Genomic DNA, 22163 nt, shown 5'->3' with positions numbered 1-22163 from the left:
TAGGTGGGGTTGAGAAGGGTATCCCATATCCTCTAAGACCTGAGAGATGAACCTCGGAAATAAGAGTGGAATAGTACCAGCTCTGTGTAGGCGCTTCCTATGCACCTTCTCCTCAAAATAGGTAAGAGCAGCCATGACTAGATGGTGGGGTCCAAAGTAGAATCCCTTAGAGATGCGGTAAAGCGCATCTAGGATAGCACCACTCCTCTGGACGACATGCTGGAGTGGAAAAAGATTGGTGCGGAGCGCCAAATCTACAAGTAACATCCGTGGAGGAAGCTCCCTCCTCAAAATGGTCCTACGAGTGACTCGACCTCCTGATAAGGTAGACACCATGTCGGGCTGTGAATACTGAGACCAATGCCGGAAGGAACCAAGGTCCTCAGGGATAGGCGAAAAATGCATAGAGGCGGCTATATCTCGGGCCTTTAAAATACCATGCCGGCCATCAATCACAAAATGAATGGTTATGGGGTCCTGGATGTCTCTAGTAGTCATAGTCTGGTAGAAATCTAAGACTACCCTAGGGTAATAGAAGGACCGAGGAGTCATAAATGGCTCGATGTGGTACCTCTGCAGAAGGCAGTATGACTCCTATAGCTCTGGTAATAAGCGGAGAGTCTCATGCTGCATACAGATCTCCTCGTGAAATGGCCTATCTCTGATATCCGTGTTGCCTGGGAGGGGTGGCCCTGCTATCATAGGCCGCTTGAGGACCTCTGCTAGGTGGGAAGAGCCTGGGATAGTAGATGCTGGCGGTGATGGAGGGGCTCTGGAGGACTCGCCTAGTCCTGAAATCCGAGTCCTCTTAGGTGGAGGACTGCTCACAGGGGGTGGCACTGGTGCCCTGGAAGACCCAGATGATCGTCTAGTCCCGTACCCGTGCTGAGTAGAGGAAACTGGGGTCTGGGCAGGGTGAGATGGTGTAGAACGACCACCTCTCTGTGAGTGGGCCCCATGCTGACTAGCTGAAGAGGATGCCCCCCGTGTGCGTGCCATGGTATAAATACTGAAATAAGACTGAAAAGCACAAAAAATAGAGCATCCCAGGGGTAAAGTGTCAAAAATACAGTTGAAATGGTAACCGGTGCAAAATTTGCAAGGCATGAATAGTGGTTGCTAAATTTGGCAACGGGCACTATTCACGCAGCACTATTCATCTTCTTCTCCAATGCTTACTTTGAATTTGAGTTTTCATTTTTAACGGTTTAAAATTCAGAAAAAGGGTATGGTTTTAATGGAAACATGATTCTAAATGCAATGGAGTAAGTTTGGGAGCCTAAAACACATTGCAAAATAGAGATTTTTGCAAAAATGGTGGCCGGCCATGTGGGTCTTTGATTTGAAAAAATGGATTTTTGAAATGGTTTTAATGGATGAAAATGCATGTTTATGGTTCCTAAAACATAGAAATGACATAAACAAGCAATTTAAGGAGCCAAAAGTGGAGAAAAGTGAAAAATTATTCACCTTGGAACAATGAAGCACGCGGCCTAGAGAGAAAATGCAAGGTGAATAATGTTTTGTGCATGAAAAATGAAGTTGAGAAGGCTTTAAAAAGGGGTTTTGGCCATGAAGATTTTTTGAAAATTTTGTCTAAGTACGGGGATGAACTGAGGAGTGTTAAAACTAGAAAATTGAAGTTTGAAAATGAATTTAAAAAGAATCAAATCCTTGGTAAGCATGAAGAAAAAATTTCGCAAGGTGAAAATTCACCTTGCCAAATTTTCGCACTGGTTACTCCCTACGAAAGTGCAATCCCGAGAGGTTGCATTTTGATATTTGCTTTGAAAACAATTTCGCAAGGTGAAAAATGACTTGCGAAAATTTTCGCACTGGTTACTCCTTGCGAAAGTGCAATCCCGAGAGGTTGCATTTTGCATCTTGCCAAAATGTGCATTTCGCAAGGTGAAATTCACCTTGCGAAATGGGTTTTTAAGCTTGGGCTTAGATATATTTCTCCCCTATTTCACCTTTTTCTCCACATTTGTGAGCTTGTGAGCTTTCGTACCTGCTATTGGACATCAAAGCTCCATTAAAAACATAAAAAAAAAAATCAAAATCAAAACTAAGAAACCTAAACAAAATATGTGCAAAAGTATTAAAAATGCAAAGTAAACAAGAATGTAATACTAAAATTAAAACAAAAAGAGATGAGCACTTAGCTTTTCATGCTAAGCTCATCAACTTACCACACTTTCTCAAGGATGTGATGGGTCATGGAGGATGAGTACCTCCTTGTCACGGGAAAATGGCTCGATGTAGGGCTTGAGTCTTTGCCCATTTACCTTGAAGGTCTTTTCACTTTTTGAGTTGAGTAACTCAATTACTCCATGTGAGTGTACTTGGTGGATGACAAAAGGCCCTACCCACCTTGATTTGAGCTTTCTCGGAAATAGGTGAAGCTTAGAGTCATATAGCAAGACTCTTTGTCCCTTGAAGAATTTTTTGTTGATCACCAACTGATCATGCCATTTCTTTAGCTTTTCCTTAGCTATTTTTGAGTTGAGATAGGCATCATTTCTCAATTCCTCAAGCTCATTCAAATCCAAACTCCTCTTTAGCCCAGCCTTAGTTAAATCCATGTTGAGGTTTTTAATGACCCACCATGCCTTGAACTCAATCTCAACGGGAAGATGGCAAGCTTTGCCATAAACAAGACGGTACGGTGACATCCCAAGGATAGTCTTATAAGCCGTCCTATACGCCCATAGGGAATCAAGGAGCTTAACAGACCAATCTTTCCTATTGGTGTTCACCACCTTCATCAAGATGTTCTTAATTTCCCGGTTGGCTAGCTCTACTTGGCCACTCGTCTGAGGATGATAAGGTGTAGCTACCTTATGCTTAACTCCGTACTTGGCCAAAAGCGCTTCAAAGGGCTTGTTGCAAAAGTGAGTGCCTCCATCACTGATGATTGCTTTAGGCACTCCAAACCTCGAGAAGATGTTTTCTTTTAGGAACTTGAGAACCACTTTGTGATCGTTGGTTCTACAGGGTATAGCTTCAACCCACTTTGAAACATAATCAACTCCTACCAAGATATAGGAATGGCCAAAAGACATAGGGAAAGGTCCCATGAAGTCTATGCCCCAAACATAAAAAAGATCCACTATCAAGATGAGGTTCAAAGGCATCATATTTCTCCTTGAAAGCTTGCCTAGTCTTTGGCACTTATCACATCATTTACTTACCTCATGGGCATCCTTAAAAAGTGAGGGCCACCAAAAACCCGATTGAAGAACTCTCATCGCCGTCTTTTGAGAGGCAAAGTGGCCTCCACATGCATTCTCATTGCAATGAGATAGGATCCCATGCTTCTCTTGTTCAGGCACACACTTCCTTATAATTTGGTCCGCACAATACTTGAAGAGAAAAGGCTCCTCCCAATAATATGCATGGACCTTGGCAAAGAAAATTTTCTTATCCTGAGAGCTCCATTCACTTGGTATTTCTCCCCGTGACCAAGTAATTGGCAATGTGTGCAAACCATGGCACTTCCTCCACAAGCATCAAGGATTCCTCAGGGAAATCATCATTTATGGGAAGTCCATGGGTGTCATGAGCGATGTTGAGCCTTGACAAGTGGTCAGCTACCACATTCTCAACACCTTTCTTATCTCTGATATGGAGGTTGAACTCTTGAAGCAAAAGTATCCACCTAATCAACCTAGCCTTGGCATCTTGCTTGGTTAGCAAATACTTCAAAGCTGAATGATCCGTGAATACCACAATGGAAGACCCTATCAAATAAGCTCTGAACTTATCCAAAGCATACACCACAGCAAGTAATTCCTTCTCAGTGGTGGTGTAATTCCTTTGAGCATCATTCAAAGACTTGCTTGCATAGTAGATCACATAAGGTTTACCATCTTCTCTTTGTCCCAAAACAGCCCCAATGGCATAATCACTTGAGTCACACATCACTTCAAATGGCAACTCCCAATTTGGTGCTCTCACAATGGGCGCTGATGTCAAGAATTGCTTAAGAAGCTCAAAACTCCTTTGACATTTATCATCCCACTCAAACTTGGCATCCTTCACCAATAATTCACAAAGAGGTTTGGCAATCTTGGAAAAATCCTTTATAAACCTCCTATAGAACCCGGCATGCCTAAGGAATTGCCTTATTCCTTTTACATTGGTAGGAGGTGGCAACTTCACAATTAGTTCCACCTTAGCTCTATCTACCTCTATACCCTTCTTTGAGATTACGTGCCCAAGAACAATACCTTGATTTACCATAAAATGGCACTTCTCCCAATTGAGTACGAGGTCTTTCTCTATGCATCTTTTCAAAACATCTTCAAGATGTGGCAAACAATCCTCAAAAGAAGTCCCATACACAGTTATGTCATCCATGAAGACTTCCATGATTCGTTCAACCATGTCACTGAAAATGCTAAGCATGCATCTTTGGAAGGTAGCAGGAGCATTGCATAATCCAAAAGGCATCCGCCTATAAGCATAGGTGCCAAATGGACAAGTGAAGGTAGTCTTCTCCTGGTCCTCCACATCAATCTCTATTTGAAAATACCCGGAATACCCATCCAAGAAGCAATAAAAAGGATGCCCAGATACTCTCTCAAGGACTTGATCCATGAAAGGTAAAGGGAAGTGATCCTTTCTCATTACTGTGTTCAGCTTCCTGTAGTCAATGCACACCCTCCAACCAGTTGTGAGGCGTGTGGACACTTCATCCCCATTTTCCCCCTTGACTACGGTTATCCCGGACTTCTTTGGAACAACTTGGGTTGGACTCACCCAAGTGCTATCTGAAATGGGGTAAATGATGCCCGCTTGAAGAAGCTTCAACACTTCAACCCTTACTACCTCTTGCATATGAGGATTCAGTCTCCTCTGTGGCTAACGAGTTGCCTTAGCTCCCTCCTCAATATAAATATGGTGCGTGCAAATCAATGGGCTTATCCCCTTCAAATCGGAAATTTGCCATCCGATGGCCTTCTTGTGCTTTCTAAGGATTCTTAGAAGATGTCCTCTTGTGAAACGGTTAAAGAAGAAGAAATTACCACCGGGGCTTTATTGCCTTCCTCCAAGTAAGCATACTTCAACTCGGCAGGAAGGGTCTTCAATTCAAGCTTAAGGATTGCATCCTTAGCTTCTTTCATCTCTTCCTCATCCTTGAACAAAGGGAGGATCACTGGCTTTTGTCTCCAGTTTGACATAACGACATTCATTCCCATGGGTTCAGCTAACCCACCATCAAGATATTCATGGCTTTCATCTGGATTCTCTTCAAACTGATCAAGCATACTCTGATTACAATGCTCCTCCACCAGGGTATCTATCATACACACTTCTTCTGGGCCCTCGTCTTCTTCAGGATGGATGTGCTTTTGACATAGATGGAAGATATTGAGTTCCAATGTCATATTCCCAAAAGTGAGTTGCATGACCCCATTCCTACAATTGACGATTGCATTGGATGTTGCAAGGAATGGTCTTCCAAGGATGATTGGAACATAGTTGATCCCTTTGACAATGGGATCCGTATCAAGCACCACAAAATCTACTGGATAGTAGAATTTGTCAACTTGAACCAATACATCCTCTATTACTCCCCTGGGGATTTTCACTGATCGGTCAGCTAAGGATAGGGTGATCGATGTTGGCTTGAGTTCTCCCAACCCCAGCTCCTTGTATACAGAGTATGGAAGCAAGTTAACACTTGCCCCCAAATCAAGCAATGCCTTCTCCACTTGGGTTCCTCCAATATTGACTGAGATTGTAGGACACCCCGGATCTTTGTATTTGATTGGAGACTTGCATTGGATTATAGCACTCACTTGCTCGGTTAGGAAGGCTTGCTTTGTAACATTGAGTCCTCTTTTCACAGTGCACAAGTCCTTCAAAAACTTTGCATATGTGGGTACTTGCTTGATCATATCAAGTAAAGGAATATTCACCTTCACTTGTCTTAGCACATCAAGAATCTCAGAAGCATTCTTGATCGGTTTCTTCCCACGCAAGGCTTGAGGAAATGGAGGAGGCATGTGCTTCTTCATCATGCCTTCCTTTAAAAGAATTTGAGGTTCCTCACCCATGCTAGGAATGATGCTTTCTTTCATCTGAACTTCTTTCCCTTTTGTTCTTTCTTCTTTTCTTCTTTTCTATCAGCCTTGTCTTCTTTGGCTTTCCTCTGATCATGCTCCGGCTGATGCACTTCCTTACCACTTCTCAAAGTGATAATAGCTTGCACGTCCCTCACCTTTGAAGAATCCTCATCCTTGGATTCCACTTCATGTATCCCCTTAGGATTTTGGTGAGGCTGAGAGGGAAACTTCCCTTTCTCATTGACAGTGTTTAAATTTGTGAGCCTTGAGATGGAATATTGGATGTTGTCAATTTTCTGAGACAACTCATTATGCATCCCATCTATCTTCTTGTTCAATGTACTCTCTACGTTGTCAATCTTCTGATTTAGTTGAGAGTTGATGGATTTTTGCTCACTCACAAAGTCACCCATAACCTTGCTAAGGCTTACGAGTGCTTGCTCAACTGAGGATTGACCTTGACTCTGTTGGCTTGATTGGGCTGGTGACTGATATGGGTTTGGCCTTGGCTTCCATGCAAAGTTTGGGTGGTTCCTCCAGCTAGAGTTGTACGTGTTGCCATAGGGAGCATTTGAATTTGGCTTCCATTGGCCAATCAAGTTAGCTTGTTCCCCGAACATTTCTCTTGCTGCTGGAATAGTGGGACATTCTTCCACCATATGTTCAAATGACTGACAGATGGAGCAAGGATTGGCTTGTTGTTGAGGTTCTGAAATAGCTTGGACTTCGTGAACTTTTCTCAACTCCATTTCCTCTATTTTTCTAGCCATGGCAGCCACCTTGGCTTTCATCTCCATGTCTTCACTCAGATTGTACATTCCCCCTCTTGACGTTTGCTGAACTGGCCTCTTCCCCATTTCTCTGCTATTGGGCTCATCCCATCCACGGGAAACCTCTGAGACATAACTTAGGAAATCCATAGCCTCCTCAGGGTTCTTGCTCATGAAATCACCCCCACACATTGTCTCCAATATCTGCTTCATTGAAGATGACATGCCATCATAAAAATAGCTCACCAAAAGCCATGTATCAAAGCCGTGGTGAGGACATGCATTGATGGCCTCCATATACCTCTCCCAGCATTCATAAAATTTTTCATTCTCACGTGCTGAGAAGTTGGAGATTTGTCTCTTCAATCCATTCGTTCTGTGAGTAGGGAAAAACTTCTTCAAAAAATCAGCTTGAAGTTCTGTCCATGTTCTTATGCTTCTCGGCCTCAAAGAATTGAGCCATATCTTGGCTTTGTCCTTTAATGTGAATGGAAAGAGCTTCAACCTCATAAGCTCAATAGTTGTTCCCCCTTCTTGAAAAGTATTGCACACATCTTCGAATTCCTTTATGTGCGCATATGGATTTTCACTTTCCATCCCATGGAAAGTAGGAAGCAGAGGCACGATGTGTGGCCTGATAATCAATTGCTCTGTAGGAGGAATGATGCAAGATGGTGCACTCATCCTCGGAGGGTGCATCCTGTCCCTCATGGACCTATACAAGTTCGGATCATTCCCCTGCCCGTGTTGTGAATGTTGGTCCTCTGGCTGATTCTCCATGACTTCCAAAATAATCTCTAATTCAGTAGCTCGTGGAGTCTCTATCCGCACTAACCTTCCCTCTTGGTCTCTAATCCAATAGGGCATGCACGGATTCAGCTGGAACAAAACAAATAAACAAAACAAAGAAAAAGAAGAAAAAAACAGAGCATGCGGAAGGAAAAACAGAGTATGAAAATAAACTAAAAATGAAAGTTAAAAGCTAAAAGAAACTTATCTAAACTAAGTTAAAAATGCTCTAAAACTAAAATAAAAAGCTAGTAAATGAAAAATGAGATAGAATTCACCTTACTCATGAGAAGTCTCACAAGTTACCTCCGGCTGATGTATTCACAGTGAAGTAGCACCATCCCCGGCAACGGCGCCATTTGATAACCCGACTCTTGGTAGCTTGGCATGTAAGGGTATCAACAAAATTTATACCTAACGTCCTTACACTAAAGTAGCAAAGCTACTATAGCATAGTGGCTCTAGGATCGAACACTGGGATGGGTTTTTACTTTAACTGGTGAAGTTCGGAGGATGGAGTGAACTTTTCTTAATAAAAATTAGGTTAAGATGAAAACATAAAAAGATGAAGGTGTTGTAAACTAAACTAACATGAAAATAGGTTAAAAGATGGAAAAAGAAGTTTCTCAAAGCTTTGGATAGCCATGCTTAACTCACTGTGTAAAAATGGAGATTTTGGGACTTTTCACCTCGAGTTGGGGAAGCAACTAAGGTGATGCTTACTTCCCGAACCGGTATGAGTTTAACAACTAAGTTTTAGTCCTTGAAAACTTACAAAAAGGGTAGCTGAACCTCATAAATGCTCTTTTATTGATATAGGACATCTCCTCCACTTGCAATACAATGGCTCGTAGGAGATAACTAATGAACGTCAGTGGATCTAACAATAAGAATCCACTGAGACCAAAAGGTTATCAAGTATTGGCCATTCAAAGCAAGTCAGAGGGATTAAAAGCTTTACTTTGAATGAAAACATTTATGATGCTCGGCTACTTACATTTATGGCTTGGAAATCTCCATCCTGACACGGGAGCTTCACAAGGCATCCATTACTTCAAGAAACTAAAAGGTTTTAGCCTCTCATCCTTGGGGATTTCATCCTCCAAGGATGTTTGGCTACTAAGAAAATGAGAAAGAAAGGGGAAAAGAAGCGTATGAACAAAAGTGCTCTTATAATTTCTAAGGTTACAGGTTACAAGCTTTTTTCGTCTGAGGCTCTTCACCTCTATTTAAAGACAATAACAAGCTAAATTACAAAGCTATTACAAAAGCAACCTTTTCATTGGTTGATTACAAGGTTACAAAAGGAATTTACATGAGAAAATATCAAGCTAAAAATATATGGGAGGTCGGTGGTGCGTGCGTGGAGAAACAGAGGAAATTTGGCATTTTCGCAATGTGCCTAAATCCTCCTTACGAAATTTCGCAACGTTGCGAAATGGCAAAATTTCGTACCATGAGGAAAACCCCCTTTCGAAATTTCGCAAGGAGAAATTCACCTTGCGAAATTTTCGCAAGGTTTGATGAAGTTGTCTTCCGAAGGCCATATCTTCCTCATTTCAGCTCCAAATCATACACGGTTTGAAGCATTGGATTCTTGACTTCCTGAGCTTTGAAACGGTATAGAGCATGTAGAAAATGGACTTCGGGAAGTGCCCTAAAAGTGTGAAGGAAGACTGCAGCTGCTGTCCTCTATTTTCCTCTTCTCCATTGTTCTTTCCTTGCATACTTTGAACGACTTTGGCAAAGGGCTATGGAGCTTCAAAGCTTGGTTCTTTATGAATTTGAGCTTCCAAAATCCTTGTTTTAGCTTGTCCAAGTAGCTCCTCCATCATTTGGCATGCTTGAATTGATTCATAAGCTGATAAAAACATGTAAACTTGCCACAAAATGGTTAAAACCAATTACTAAGGACCTTAATGAATTAATTGGGTTCAATGAACATGATTACTACACAAAGGTGCTTAAAACCATTATAATTAGGTCTACAAAATAGCACTTTTTGGTAGTAATCAGGGCCCTAAGCTTATGACCTAGAGTCATCCATGTCATCTACAACCTTGAATTACTCATAGATTATAGAGGCCTGTGCTCATGACCTGGAGTCTTTCATGTCATCGATAACCTTAAGCTGTTCATAGCACCTGGAACTAAGAGCTCAGGTCTCGGAATCATTTGTGTCAACTATAGCCTAGAGTTGTTCATGGCATCTAAAGTCGTGAGCTCACAACCCAACTGTTCATCTACAATCCTAATTTTTTCATAGCATCTAAAGTCTTGAGCTTATGACTTAGATTCATTCCTGTCAACCACAACCCTGAGATGTTCACAGTATTTATAGCTCTTAGCTCATGACCTTAAGTCATTCATGTCATCTAAAACCCTTACATGTTTATAACATTTAGAGCCCTAGGCTCACCACCTAGAGGAGCTCATGTCATCCACAACATTGAGTTTTTCATAACATCTAGAGCCCTAAGCTCATGACCTAGAGTAGCTCATGTCATTCACAACCCGAAGTTGTTCATAGCATCAAGAGCCCTGAGTATACAACCTATAGTATTTTATGTCATCGACAGCCTTGAGCTATTCATAGCATGAAGAGCCTTGAGCTCACGACCAAGAGTTGTTCATGTAAACCATAGCCCTGACTTGTTCATAGTATCTAGAGCCCTAAGCTCACAACTCATAGTCTTTCATGTCATTGACATCCTTGAGCTCTTAACAGCATCTAGAGCCCTAAACTCACAACTCGGAGTTATTCATGTCAACCACAACCTAGTGTTGTTCATAGCATTTAGAGCCTTGAGCTCAAAACCTAGAGTGGCCCATGTTATCCACATCCTTGATTCGTGCCCAACTGGTGTATGTCCTGTTGATTGGCGTTCAATCAACTGGTGTACCTTGATTTCGGTCCTCAGACGGGAGTAATCAATAAAATTTATAAACCTAATTCACCATGCACTGGGATAACCTTAGCTAGCAGAGCATAGTGGCTCTAGGATCGTTCATTAGGATGGGTTTTCAAATTATAACTGATATTAATTTAAAGCTGAATTGGTGCTTTTTCTTTTCAACGTTAGCTTTAAAAGAAAACATAAAGATATTCGAAAATGTTGGTTTTTAAGTGAAACCAATAATAAAGTAATGGAAATTACTTACAAAGAAAAGCGTTTCTTGGAGTTTTTAGATCACTGGGCATAGGTTCCTATTATAAAAAGAGAGTTCTGGTCACTTGAATCTTTTTCTCGCATTGGGGATTTAACATATAGTTATTTCCCAAACCGGTGTGGTACAGATGCTTCCCTTTTATGGATTCAAACACTAATTCCCTGTCACTGAATCATCTTGCAATGGTTCATACCTCTCACCTAGTATTGGTTATTCAAGGTGATCCTTAACCTTGGATTACCCATCAAAAGCTCGCAATAGATAACTAATGGATGTGTCCTTGGAGTCCAAAAGCTTACCAAGTGTTGGCTATTCTAGAAAATCCTACCTTTAAACCACCTCCCAAAGGCTCAAAAGAGATAAACTAGTGTAACTCAATGGACCGAGTCCACTTGCCTTACCAAGTGTTGGCCCAAGTGATTTTAAGGCATTTTAAGTTAACTAAAAAAATAAAAACCATTAACGGGTCACACTTTCTCTTCATTAAAAACTGAAACAACAAAACTTCCAATTTTTGCATTCGGAACCTTACCCAGCTTTCTTCACTCCAAGAAATAAAAAATCCTAGCCACTCATCCTCTGAGGAAACATCCTCATATTTTGTTTGGCTAGTGAGAAAATTACAATAAAAAAATGAGTAGGTAAGGCAGAGCAAAGCTCTGTGTATTACTTTCTTCAAAACTATACAAAAGTTGGTCTCTGAGAAAAAACTCCCAACATCTTTTTTAAAAGAAAAATTACAAATGATATATAGAAAGGTTATTCACCCTTCCTTCTGACATTCTAACTAATGAATCTTATGATTGGTGGATTACAAGGAGAAAATAGGGATTTAAACAACAAATATCTGAAGAAAAAAAATCTAAAAAAGTTGGTCACAAATATTTGGGAGTACACAGGTGGATTTTGCAAGTTGAAACATGACTTGTGAAAATTTCGCAAGTTGAATTGTCCATTTCGCAACTTGGACCTTGATTTCGCTAGTTGACTTTTGTGATTTCGCAGCTTGCGAAATTGTCTTTCAGCTTGGTGTAGTTGTCTTCCAATGGCCATAACTTCTTCATTGTAGCTCTGATTTGCACATTGTTTCAAGCATTAGACTCCTAACTTCCCAAGCTTCAAAACGACATATAGGATGTATAAAATGGACTCCATAAAGTGCTCAAAATGTGTCCTACAATTGCTATCCTCTTGGATTTCTTCATGTTAGATTCTTCTCTCTATTTTTCCTCCTTACATTCTTGTTTTGCTTTCAGCAAAGGACTACAAAGCTCTAAAGCTTAGATTCTTCTTGTAAATGAGCTTCCATTTGCTTTGCCATGGATTATACAAAGCTCTTCCTCATCTTAGATTGCTTTGGTGATCAAAAAGCTATCAAAAACACCAAAACTTAACACAACTTGATTAAAAATGATTGCAAGGGTCCTTAACATGCCAATTGAGTTAAAAGGTAATAACTACTACTCAATAGTGTTTAAAAGAGTTAATTACAAACTATAAAATAACACTTTTTTAGTAGTAATCACTCCCCCCAACCGATATATTGCTAGTCCTTTAGCAATGAAGGAGAGAAAAAGAAAAATAAATAGTACTATAATTTACAACATCATGCTAATCACTTCAAATATATATATATATATATATATATATATATATATATATATATATTCAAGTGGCATGATGATCAAACTCTCACATGGAACATTAAAGATATAAAACTCAAACTTCAACAAGAGTTATCAAATAACTTGTCTAATCACAATTCATGAAGAGAATGCATTATGCAAATTTAAGCTTCAAAATAATTTCCACTCCCAAATGGTCAATCCTAACTCTTCCACAAAAATCTATGTGTTACTTATTAGCTTCTGAATATAGTATGTTGAACTAATCTTCCTCCCCGACCTAGTTCTTTTTCAAATCTTAGTAAACTGACAACCTTCAATAAGCTAAGAACGCACCTTTTGGTTCACAATTTTTTTTTTCATTGTAGGAGTACAAAGCTAAAGGTACTGTTTTTCTAAATTGTCCATGTAACGAGGGTCCATCGATGACTCCCAACCAATTAAGGTTTAGGGCATCAAGCTTTAAGAATATTTCAACCACTAACTCCTCAGCTTTTACCCCGGACTTTTGAGAATGAATTTTAATACCCAAGCACCTACAGTATGTTAAACTCCACCTATTCACCCTTGTAACGAGCATTGAGGTCAGTGACTCCCAACCAATGAAGGCTTAGGGCACCAGGTTTTAAAGATTTTCACCATATACCCCTCAGACTTAGCTCGTGCTTCAAGGCAAGTGAAACATTTTTTATTTCTTTCTTTCTTTCTTCCTTGGCCTTGTATAAGGTGTGCCAACACTATTAAATGAGGTCAAAAGTACCAAGTCTAAATTTTCCTAAGTAAAGGGGGTGAAATAGTTTTTCATCTTATAATCGGAACCTAGCGTGCACAGTGTGTGAATAGCTTAAAATGGAAGAAATAAGGTTGAATTCAATAGAAGTTTCAACAATTCATCAACTTTAATAAGCATAATACAAATTCAAAGTCAAGTAAAAAGACAAAAGTTCAATTTCTCCCTTTTCGTTTTGAAAATTTTTCCGTAATAACCATGGAGAGTAGAATAAAAACTTAAAATTTTTAAAAAAAATTGAGCAAAAACAACTAAATTACCAAGATAACTTAGCATTAAAAGCAAAACTTCCTTCCTCAACTCTCTTCCCCCCAACCAAGCTGAACATTGCCCTCAATGTGGCAAGAGTGATTGAAAATACAGGGAGGAAGTGGTGCCTCCTGAGTGACATGGAGTCTGAGTCGTCTAGGAGAAACAACATGATTCAAAAACAACAAAAAATTATGAGTAGAGGAAATAATATGATAGTACAACAAGTATACTAAAAAATGATGGATATGTATTACTTTAAGAAAGTACAATATGAACTATGAACAAGTAATACATCCAATCCCAGTATATAAAACATCAAAAACATGGGATTACAAGTTCTACTATAATGAGTAAATACAAAAAAAAAAAACAAAAGTAGGTAGATGATCAGGTAGTGGTGGGAGGATCGTGTGGAGACGATGGCTCGACTATGGTAGTCTAAGTGCTCTGGATTGGAGTCTCGATCTCTACTGTAGTAGTCTCCTCATGGGGCACAGTCTGCTCTGTTGGAGGAACATCCTAAGATGGATCTGTAGGCTATGATGGACCAAGCATATCATGATCAGGTGGTGACAAAATACCCAAATGCTACTGTATCTGCCTAAGAATGGCAGTATGCTGGGTCTAGGTTGCAATAAGCTGATCTTGATGTGCACATATGACTGTCATCTGTTGTGCAAGAATGCTCTGAGAAGTGGTCAATGTCTGCAATATATGACATAGGCCTCTAAACTCTGAAGTAGATATGGTGATAGTAGACTCAGATGAAGGAGGCGCTGATGTAGCTGGTACAACTGGTGGAGTCCAGGAGTGGTAGGAGAAGCAGAAGATGTAGCCTCAGGCGTGAGCACTGTAGAAGGCGCTGCAGGGGTAGGTGCTATGATCTCCGTAGGTATCTCAGCCTGTTGTGGCTGCTCATCCCATGGTATCTCTGGATGTGCTGGCCTAGCTAGGGCTCCTGGATGTGCAACATAATCTGTCATATGAGTCCATTTGTCGAGAGTGAATATCTCTCGGAAAATGCGTCAACGCTCAAGCTAAGGCTCAGAAGGATTGCCTAAATGCTCTAATATCTGACAAAGTAGCCTAGGGAAAAGTAGTGGAATGGCATCTGCTCTCTGTAGCTTCTTCCTATGGACCTTATCTTCAAAGTAAAGAAGAGAGGTCATGATCAAATGATAAGGGCCAAAGTAAAAACCCTTTGATATCCTGAATAAGGCCTTTAGTATAGCTCTTCTCCTCTACACCATATGCTGAAGTGGAAATATGTTGGAGTGCAGGAGCATATTCAGAAGAAACATGCTAGGTGGAAGCTCCTTCCTAAAAAGAAATGAGTGTGTAGATGTCCCCCTACACAATATATGGACCATGTCGCTCTGAGAAAAATGAGCCCACTCTCTGTAATATGCTGGACTCATAGGCTTGTATGGAATGTGCAGTGCCTCTGCGACTCATAGGCTCATATGGAATGTGCAGGGCCTCTGCAATGTGTCTGGCTCCTAAGATACCATGGCGTCCATCAATAGTGAAGTGGATAACAGTAGGATCTCAGACACGATGCGTAGTCATAGACTGATAAAAGTTTAATGCTACTCGGGGATAGAAGAAATCCCTTGGAGTCATCAAGTGTTCCAAATGGTATCTCTACAATAGGTGGAATGAATCTCTAAGCTCCGGCTGGTGTCTAAAAGTCTCTCTATCAAAGCAAAGCTCGGAGTGGAATGGCCTAGCTCGACAATCCAAATTTCCCTCTATGGGTAGCTAGGTAACCATAGGTCGCCTGATAATCACTTCCGAAGTCATCCCAAAAGGAATCTGAGACTCTGTAGTAGGCGACTGAGGCTGTGGAGGCTTTGATGACTCTACTAGACTTGAAACTCTGGCTCTCTTTGTAGGAGGGCGACTAACTGATTTCTTGGGGTGTGAAGAGCTTGCTCCTGGTGTAGTGGGTGGTCTCCTAGTCTGATATCTTCACTGAGGAGGACTAGGCGGCACTCCACCCTCAGAAGGTGGTATGGTGGGGGCTTGTGGAGCCTCAGACATGGAGTCTTGTGCAGGTGAAGCTCTCGGTCTAATGTTACGCGCTAATGGAGATGGGGTTTGGGCTTCTCTCGTCTTAGCCATGGCTGAAATGTAGAGGTTCATGTTCTAGAGGATACGCGGAGGTGCGTGGGGTGGTCTTCTTCAGACACACATCTTCTGGACTTCCTTTGGAGAGGGTCCTCTAAGATTCTTGAGTTTCGCAACTTGAAGAGCTTTTTCGCAAGTTGAAAGGGCTATGCGAAATAAAAATTGAGAAAATTAGAGGTTTAAATAGACTTTTAAATGACGATTGGCATTTTCGCAACTTGAAGGTGATTTCGCAGCTTGAAGGCCATTTCGCAAGTTGAAGGTGATTTTGCAGCCTAATTCGTAACTTGTTTTGCAGCTGCGAAATTGGGTTTTGAAGATGCGAAATGGCACACGAGTGCCTAGAGGATGTTTAGCAGCTACGAAAATTTTCACAACTTGGTTCTTCAACGTGCAAAATTTTTCTTTAAGGATTTCGCAATTTGATTCGCAACTGCGAAATGGGCTTTTGAAGATGCGAAATGGCACATGTGTGCCTAGAGGGTGTTTTGCAGCTGTGAAAATTTTCGCAACTTGGCTCTTCAACTTGCGAAGTTTTTTCGCAAGTTGACCTCATTTTCGCAACTTGATTTTTCAACTTGCAAAATTTTCGCAAGTTAAAAAAAATTCCTCTGTTTTTCTCCTTCTTTGGTTCTTTATGGCTTCCTTCCACTTCCTTTGAAATTCCTCCTGATTTTGATCATTCAAAAAGTCTAAGTTATATCAAAATAAAATAAATCAAAGCTAAAATCAAAATTAAAACAATTAATAAAGCTTTTAAATCAACAAAATTAAAACAAAAGCATGGATTTTGATTAGTCTTCAAAAAGACTAAGTCCATCTAACCCCTTTTTGGTTAGGATTTCTGTGGCTCAAAGAGACTGACTTTCTCCTTGTCTTGATTGAATGGCTCCATGGATGGTTTGAGACAGTGGCCATTGACTTTGAAAGTGTCTGTGCTGTTGGAATTTAGTAGTTCCACTACTCCATTGAGATGCACTAGGTGAATAATGAAAGGGCCTATCCACCTTGACTTTAGCTTTCCTAGGAAGATATGGAGCCTAGAGTCATAGAGTAAGACTTTTGTCCCTTTTGAAATTCTTTGTTGGAGATTAACTGATCATGCCACCTTTTCATCCTCTGTTTTGCAACTTTGGAATTGATGTAGGAGTCATTTCTTAATTCCTCCATCCCATTAAGGTCTAAGCACCTCTTCATCCTGGCTCTGTTCAAGTCCATGTTTACCTTCGTAATTGCCCACCAAGCCTTGGATTCAACTTCCATAGGGAGATGGCATGCTTTACCATAGACTAGGCGATAAGGAGACATGCCAAGTGATAAAACAAAGGCTATGAATTAATTAAGGAAAATACCCAAAAGGGGGGGTGAATTGGGTTTTTCAAAATCTTTTTCCACGCAATAATATATGCACAAAATAAATAAAGGAAAGAGATAAAGTTAGAGAATTCAAACTCGGGTTTATAGTGGTTCGGCCCTTCCTTGCCTACGTCCACTCTCCTCAATCTCCTAACCGAGTGAGGGTTCCACTAACTTGAAGCTTCAATCAAGCTTTCAATCATCTTACACTTGGATTCCGGCTCCAATGGGCTCTTACACAATCTCTTCAAGATTTGAACCACTTGAAGGCTTTCACACTCAGTTTACACAAGGATGAAACTCTCAACCTAGCTTAAGGATGGCTCAAGTACAAGAGAAAGCTAGGATGAATTGCAAGAGTGCACTAAGAATATGCAAGTGATGGTTTGATGCACTTAGAAAGAAAAGGAGAGCTTTTTGATCAAGAATAGGTGGGTAGGCTTTGAATGCAATTGTTCTCTTGCACATAAATGAAGAGGAGCTCTCAATTTATAGGTTTTTAAGCTCGGGAGACAAAAACAGCAGAAAAGTAGCCTCGACCGGACGAGCAAAGGGTCGACCGGATCACTAGTCGTTGGTGCATTTAATGCATGGCAGGTTACCGTTGCCTCGACCGGACCTCGACTGGACCTCGACCGGACAAGGGCAACCGGTTGACCGGTTCCTCAACCGGTTAAGCCGGTTGGCCATAGCCACGACCGGTTGAGCCTTTTGGCCCCAAAAACCTATCCTTTTTTATTTCTTTCTTTTCTAATACTTAGGCAAAGTCTTTAGGTGAGTTAATATGCCAATTTTGAATCAATTTGCCTAAGGTATATTTGATAAAACTCGGGTTTTAAAGAAAAACAAGTTTTAGAGAATAAACCGAGTTTTCTAAGATGCATGAAAAGGTATGAACATCCTAAGTGCACTCATGCTATCATCTTACATTCATTTCCTATGATCACAAGTCTTCCAAATGATCTCGATCCTGTATTCGTTTGGTCCTTGATGAATTTTTGAGATTAAGCCTGAGATTCTTAACAGTTTAAAACAATTAGTCACTTAACCATGGTTTGTTATCATCAAAAGAACCCTTGGGCTAACAATCTCCCCCTTTTTGATGATGACAAACCTTGGTTATCTAGGAGACAGAGAAATCTCCCCCTCAAACCAATCATGGAATAATCAACACAAAAATTAGGAAATTTAAAGCGAGAAGACAATGTGAATCAATAAGAGTGTCATATCATATATAAGCATGAGCAATAGTACATGAAAGCATAAGTATGATATGCATGGAAATGAAAAAGTCTCCTAAGGTCCCTATCCTAACATATCTCCCCCTTTGGCAACATAAAAAAGAAACGAAGGGGGATCCCAAACAAAATCAAGGCTGAGGAGGTGGTGGTGGAAACACTGAACGGAGGTAAGCCATCATCTCCTCGTGCTGACTCTCCGGGCGGCTCTCAAGATGCTCAATCCTCTGTATGAGATGCTCAAACTGAGAGGTGAAGCCGGCCTGATACTGATCAATGCGATCCTCCACGAAATAAAAGCGAGTATCATGAACCACTGCTAACTCCTCCATACGAGACCCGAGAGAGCTGATCTGTGCCGACAAATCCATCAAAGGTGGATGATCAGGAGCATGAGGAGCCTGAGATGGTAGCTCGGTAAATGATGGCTGAGATGAATGGCCTGCGGTGAAGGATGGCTCAGTCATCATAGGCTCAGAGAAGGTAGCCTCAACATGAATGCCCTCTGACTGATGTGGAGGCGGAATGTCAAGCTTGGGCCCGCTCTGCTCAAGGTCCCTCTGAGGGTCCAACCCATCCTCCATCTCTCTGATCTCGTCCTCATCCTCTACTCCGGGGTGTATCTAATCATGTCTTTGGGCCTGTCGCTCAGCTTTCCTAGCCCAGGAGCCATCGGGGGCCTTCTCAAGCTTCATGCGCCCCAGAGAATGCTCGTCATACGTGTCATAGATGCTGGGTGCCTCAAACTCTGTCTCTCTACTCAAGTCTACCCCCGCATCCTTGAAGACACGAGTGAGGAAGCAGCCGTAAGGAAGCACTCGTGTGGTACTCTCACAACAGGACATCATATGCCTCATCATCACATATCCTACGTGTATCCGCCTCCCGGTGAGAAGTGAGTCAACAAAAAAGGCCTCATAGTAGGAGACCTCATCCCGATGTCCTCCACGTGGCAATAAGATGGAGCATATCATATGGTGAAGGACTCGGCTAGGCACGGTCAGACTATGTGCTGAAGGTTTGCACATCCCATGGGCAACTGCAAGTCCGCACAGCCTCTGAATGGCCTCTCTAGGCTCGAACCTTGGGATAGTAGGCCATGCCTTGGCCTCATATACTTGGAGACCAATAGGGGGAATGTCAAGGATGCGGCAGATGCTATCCGGACTCAGCTCAATCTCAACTCCTCGGACAGTGGTCCTAATCGGTCCTCCAAGTCCATAGGTTATCCTGGAGTAGAATGCACGCACTAAGGTCGGATAAATAGGCTCAGAAATCATCACAACTGGCAGCCATCCCATCCTGATGAACAGTCCCTCAAACCCGAGGCTCTGAAGTTGGGAGAAATTGATGTTTCTCCCTGGAACCACCTTTCTCTTGGCGAAATGCGTCTTGTACCTTTGATAATCCTCAACTGAGCCGAAGAGGGCAGTGTTGTACCTCGCCTTTCGGCGAGCCTCGGTCTGCTCAGGCTGTTGAGAGGGCTCAGCAGGGCGCTTGCCCTGAGCTCTGGAAGCACCCGTCTCCTTTCGAGGAGCCATCCAAAATCCAAAAATGGAGATAATCATGGAGAAATGAAGCGATCAAAGAGAGAAGCCCAACCTGAATAAGCCCTAGGCGAGCGGGAAAGGAGCAAAACCAGAAGATGGCGCGCAAACAGAGAGGAACCCGTCCAGATCCGAAGTTTAAAGCTGTCAGAGATGAAACCCTAACCTCAAAATCTCGTCAAAAATCATTCCAAGCCCTGAAATTGATCAAAGGAATAGCTCAATCTAGTCTCTGAAGGCGGGAAGATGACGAGGCTTCAAGGAACAGTGAAAAAAACTGACGCGCGGGGGCTCTTTAAATTCCTAGCCCCGACGAACCTGTCAACCGGTTCCCCAACCGGTCGACCGCTTGGTCAACGGTCAACGTTCACATTTTCCAATTTTTCTGGCATTTTCTTGTCTTGTGATCCTCCCTCTGCCCTTTTAAGTTGAAATCCCTAATTTTTTATGTCCAATGCCACGGGAATTTGTATTTTTGGTAAAAAATTGACCTATTTCCCAAGGGATTGCTATATGATGCGTATGAGATGAAATTTATGCAATCATAATGCATTTCCAACAAGAATTCATTATACAAACATCAGATCAAAGAGAAATAACCCCTAGTTGTCTTCTAATATCGGAAAATTGTTCTTCACTTAGAGGTTTTGTAAAAATATCGGCAAGTTGATCTTTTGTGCTTACAAATTCAAGTGTAATGTCACCCTTTTGTGCATAATCTCTAAGAAAATGATGTCTAATTTCTATATGCTTGGTCCTAGAGTGTTGCACTGGATTTTTTGAAATATTTATGGCACTAGTGTTATCACATTTGATAGGAACATGCTCAAAAGACAAGTTAAAATCACTAAGTGTTTGTTTCATCCAAAGGATTTGTGCACAACACAAACCGGCTGCTATGTATTCGGCTTCTGCTGTTGACAAAGCTACCAAATTTTGCTTCTTACTATGCCATGAGACAAGTGAGTGTCTTAAGAAATGACAAGTGCCACTAGTGCTCTTTCTTTCAACTCTACAACCGGCAAAATCGACATCCGAGAAACCAATCAATTCAAAATTATCACCCTTAGGATACCACAAACCAATATTCATTGTCCCTTTCAAATATCTAAGAATTCTTTTAACGACACTTAAGTGAGATTCTTTAGGACAAGATTGAAATCTAGCACACAAGCATACACTATACATGATATCGGGTCTACTAACGGTCAAATAAAGCAAGGATCCTATCATGCCTCTATACATAGTTGAGTCAATAGATTTACCTTTTTCATCCATGTCAAGCTTGATGGATGAGCTCATTGGAGTTTTCATCACCTTGGCTTCTTCCATGTTGAACCTCTTGAGAAGATCCTTTATATACTTTGCTTGATTGATGAAGGTTCCTTCCTTTAGTTACTTGATTTGAAGTCCAAGGAAGAAATTGAGTTCTCCCATCATGCTCATTTCAAATTCACTATGCATACACTTAGAGAAATCTTCACAAAGAGAGTCATTAGTAGCTCCAAAAATAATATCATCAACATATATTTGAACTAGGAGCATATCCTTTTCTTTTGTTTTTATGAAAAGAGTTGTGTCAATTTTTCCCATTTTAAAACCCTTTTTCAAAAGAAATTTACTAAGCCTTTCATACCAAGCTCTAGGTGCTTGTTTCAAACCATAAAGTGCCTTTTTAAGTTTAAAAACATGGTTTGGAAAGTTAAAGCTTTGAAAACCGGGTGGTTGTTCAATATATACTTCCTCATTTATGAAACCATTTAGAAAAGCACTTTTCACATCCATTTGATATAGAATAAAGTTTTTGAAACATGCAAAAGCAAGCAACATTCTAATTGCTTCCATTCTAGCTACGAGGGCAAAAGCCTCTTCATAGTCTATTCCTTCTTCTTGATTATACCCTTGGGCTACCAATCTTGCCTTATTTCTTACTATGATGCCATTTTCATCCATTTTATTTCTAAAGACCCATTTGGTTCCAATGACACTTTGATTTGAAGGTCTTGGTACTAGTTCCCATACTTCACTTCTTTCAAATTGATTTAATTCTTCTTGCATAGCAATCATCCATTTTTCATCAACTATAGCATCTTTTATGTTTTTAGGTTCGATTTGAGAGATGAATGCAAGATTATTACAAATATTTCTAAGGGATGATCTCGTTCTTACCCCACTTGATGGATTACCAATGATTTGATCTTGTGGATGATTGATGACAAACTTCCAATCTTTTGGAAGGTCTTGGCTTGATTCACCTTGCACTTGTTGAGGAGGAGGTAGTGCCAAAGGTGATTCTTCTTTCTTGGGATCCTCTCCACTTTCTTCTTGTTGTCTTTTGTCTTCAATTTGCAATTTTCCCATGGAGGTCTCCAATCCTAAATCATCATCAAAACTTTCTCTTTCTTGAAGAGAATTGTTAGA

The 22163-nt window shown here is 41.0% G+C and overlaps 1 pseudogene; it reads right to left on the bottom strand.

Moving 5' to 3' along the window:
• Positions 1–594: 594 nt before the first annotated feature.
• On the bottom strand, positions 595–7103 carry LOC117916986 (annotated as a pseudogene).
• Positions 7104–22163: the final 15060 nt, after the last annotated feature.

Source organism: Vitis riparia, chromosome 6 (genome assembly GCF_004353265.1).
Source record: "Vitis riparia cultivar Riparia Gloire de Montpellier isolate 1030 chromosome 6, EGFV_Vit.rip_1.0, whole genome shotgun sequence".
Taxonomy (NCBI): Eukaryota; Viridiplantae; Streptophyta; class Magnoliopsida; order Vitales; family Vitaceae; genus Vitis; species Vitis riparia.
This window is presented reverse-complemented; position numbering and strand designations above follow the sequence as displayed.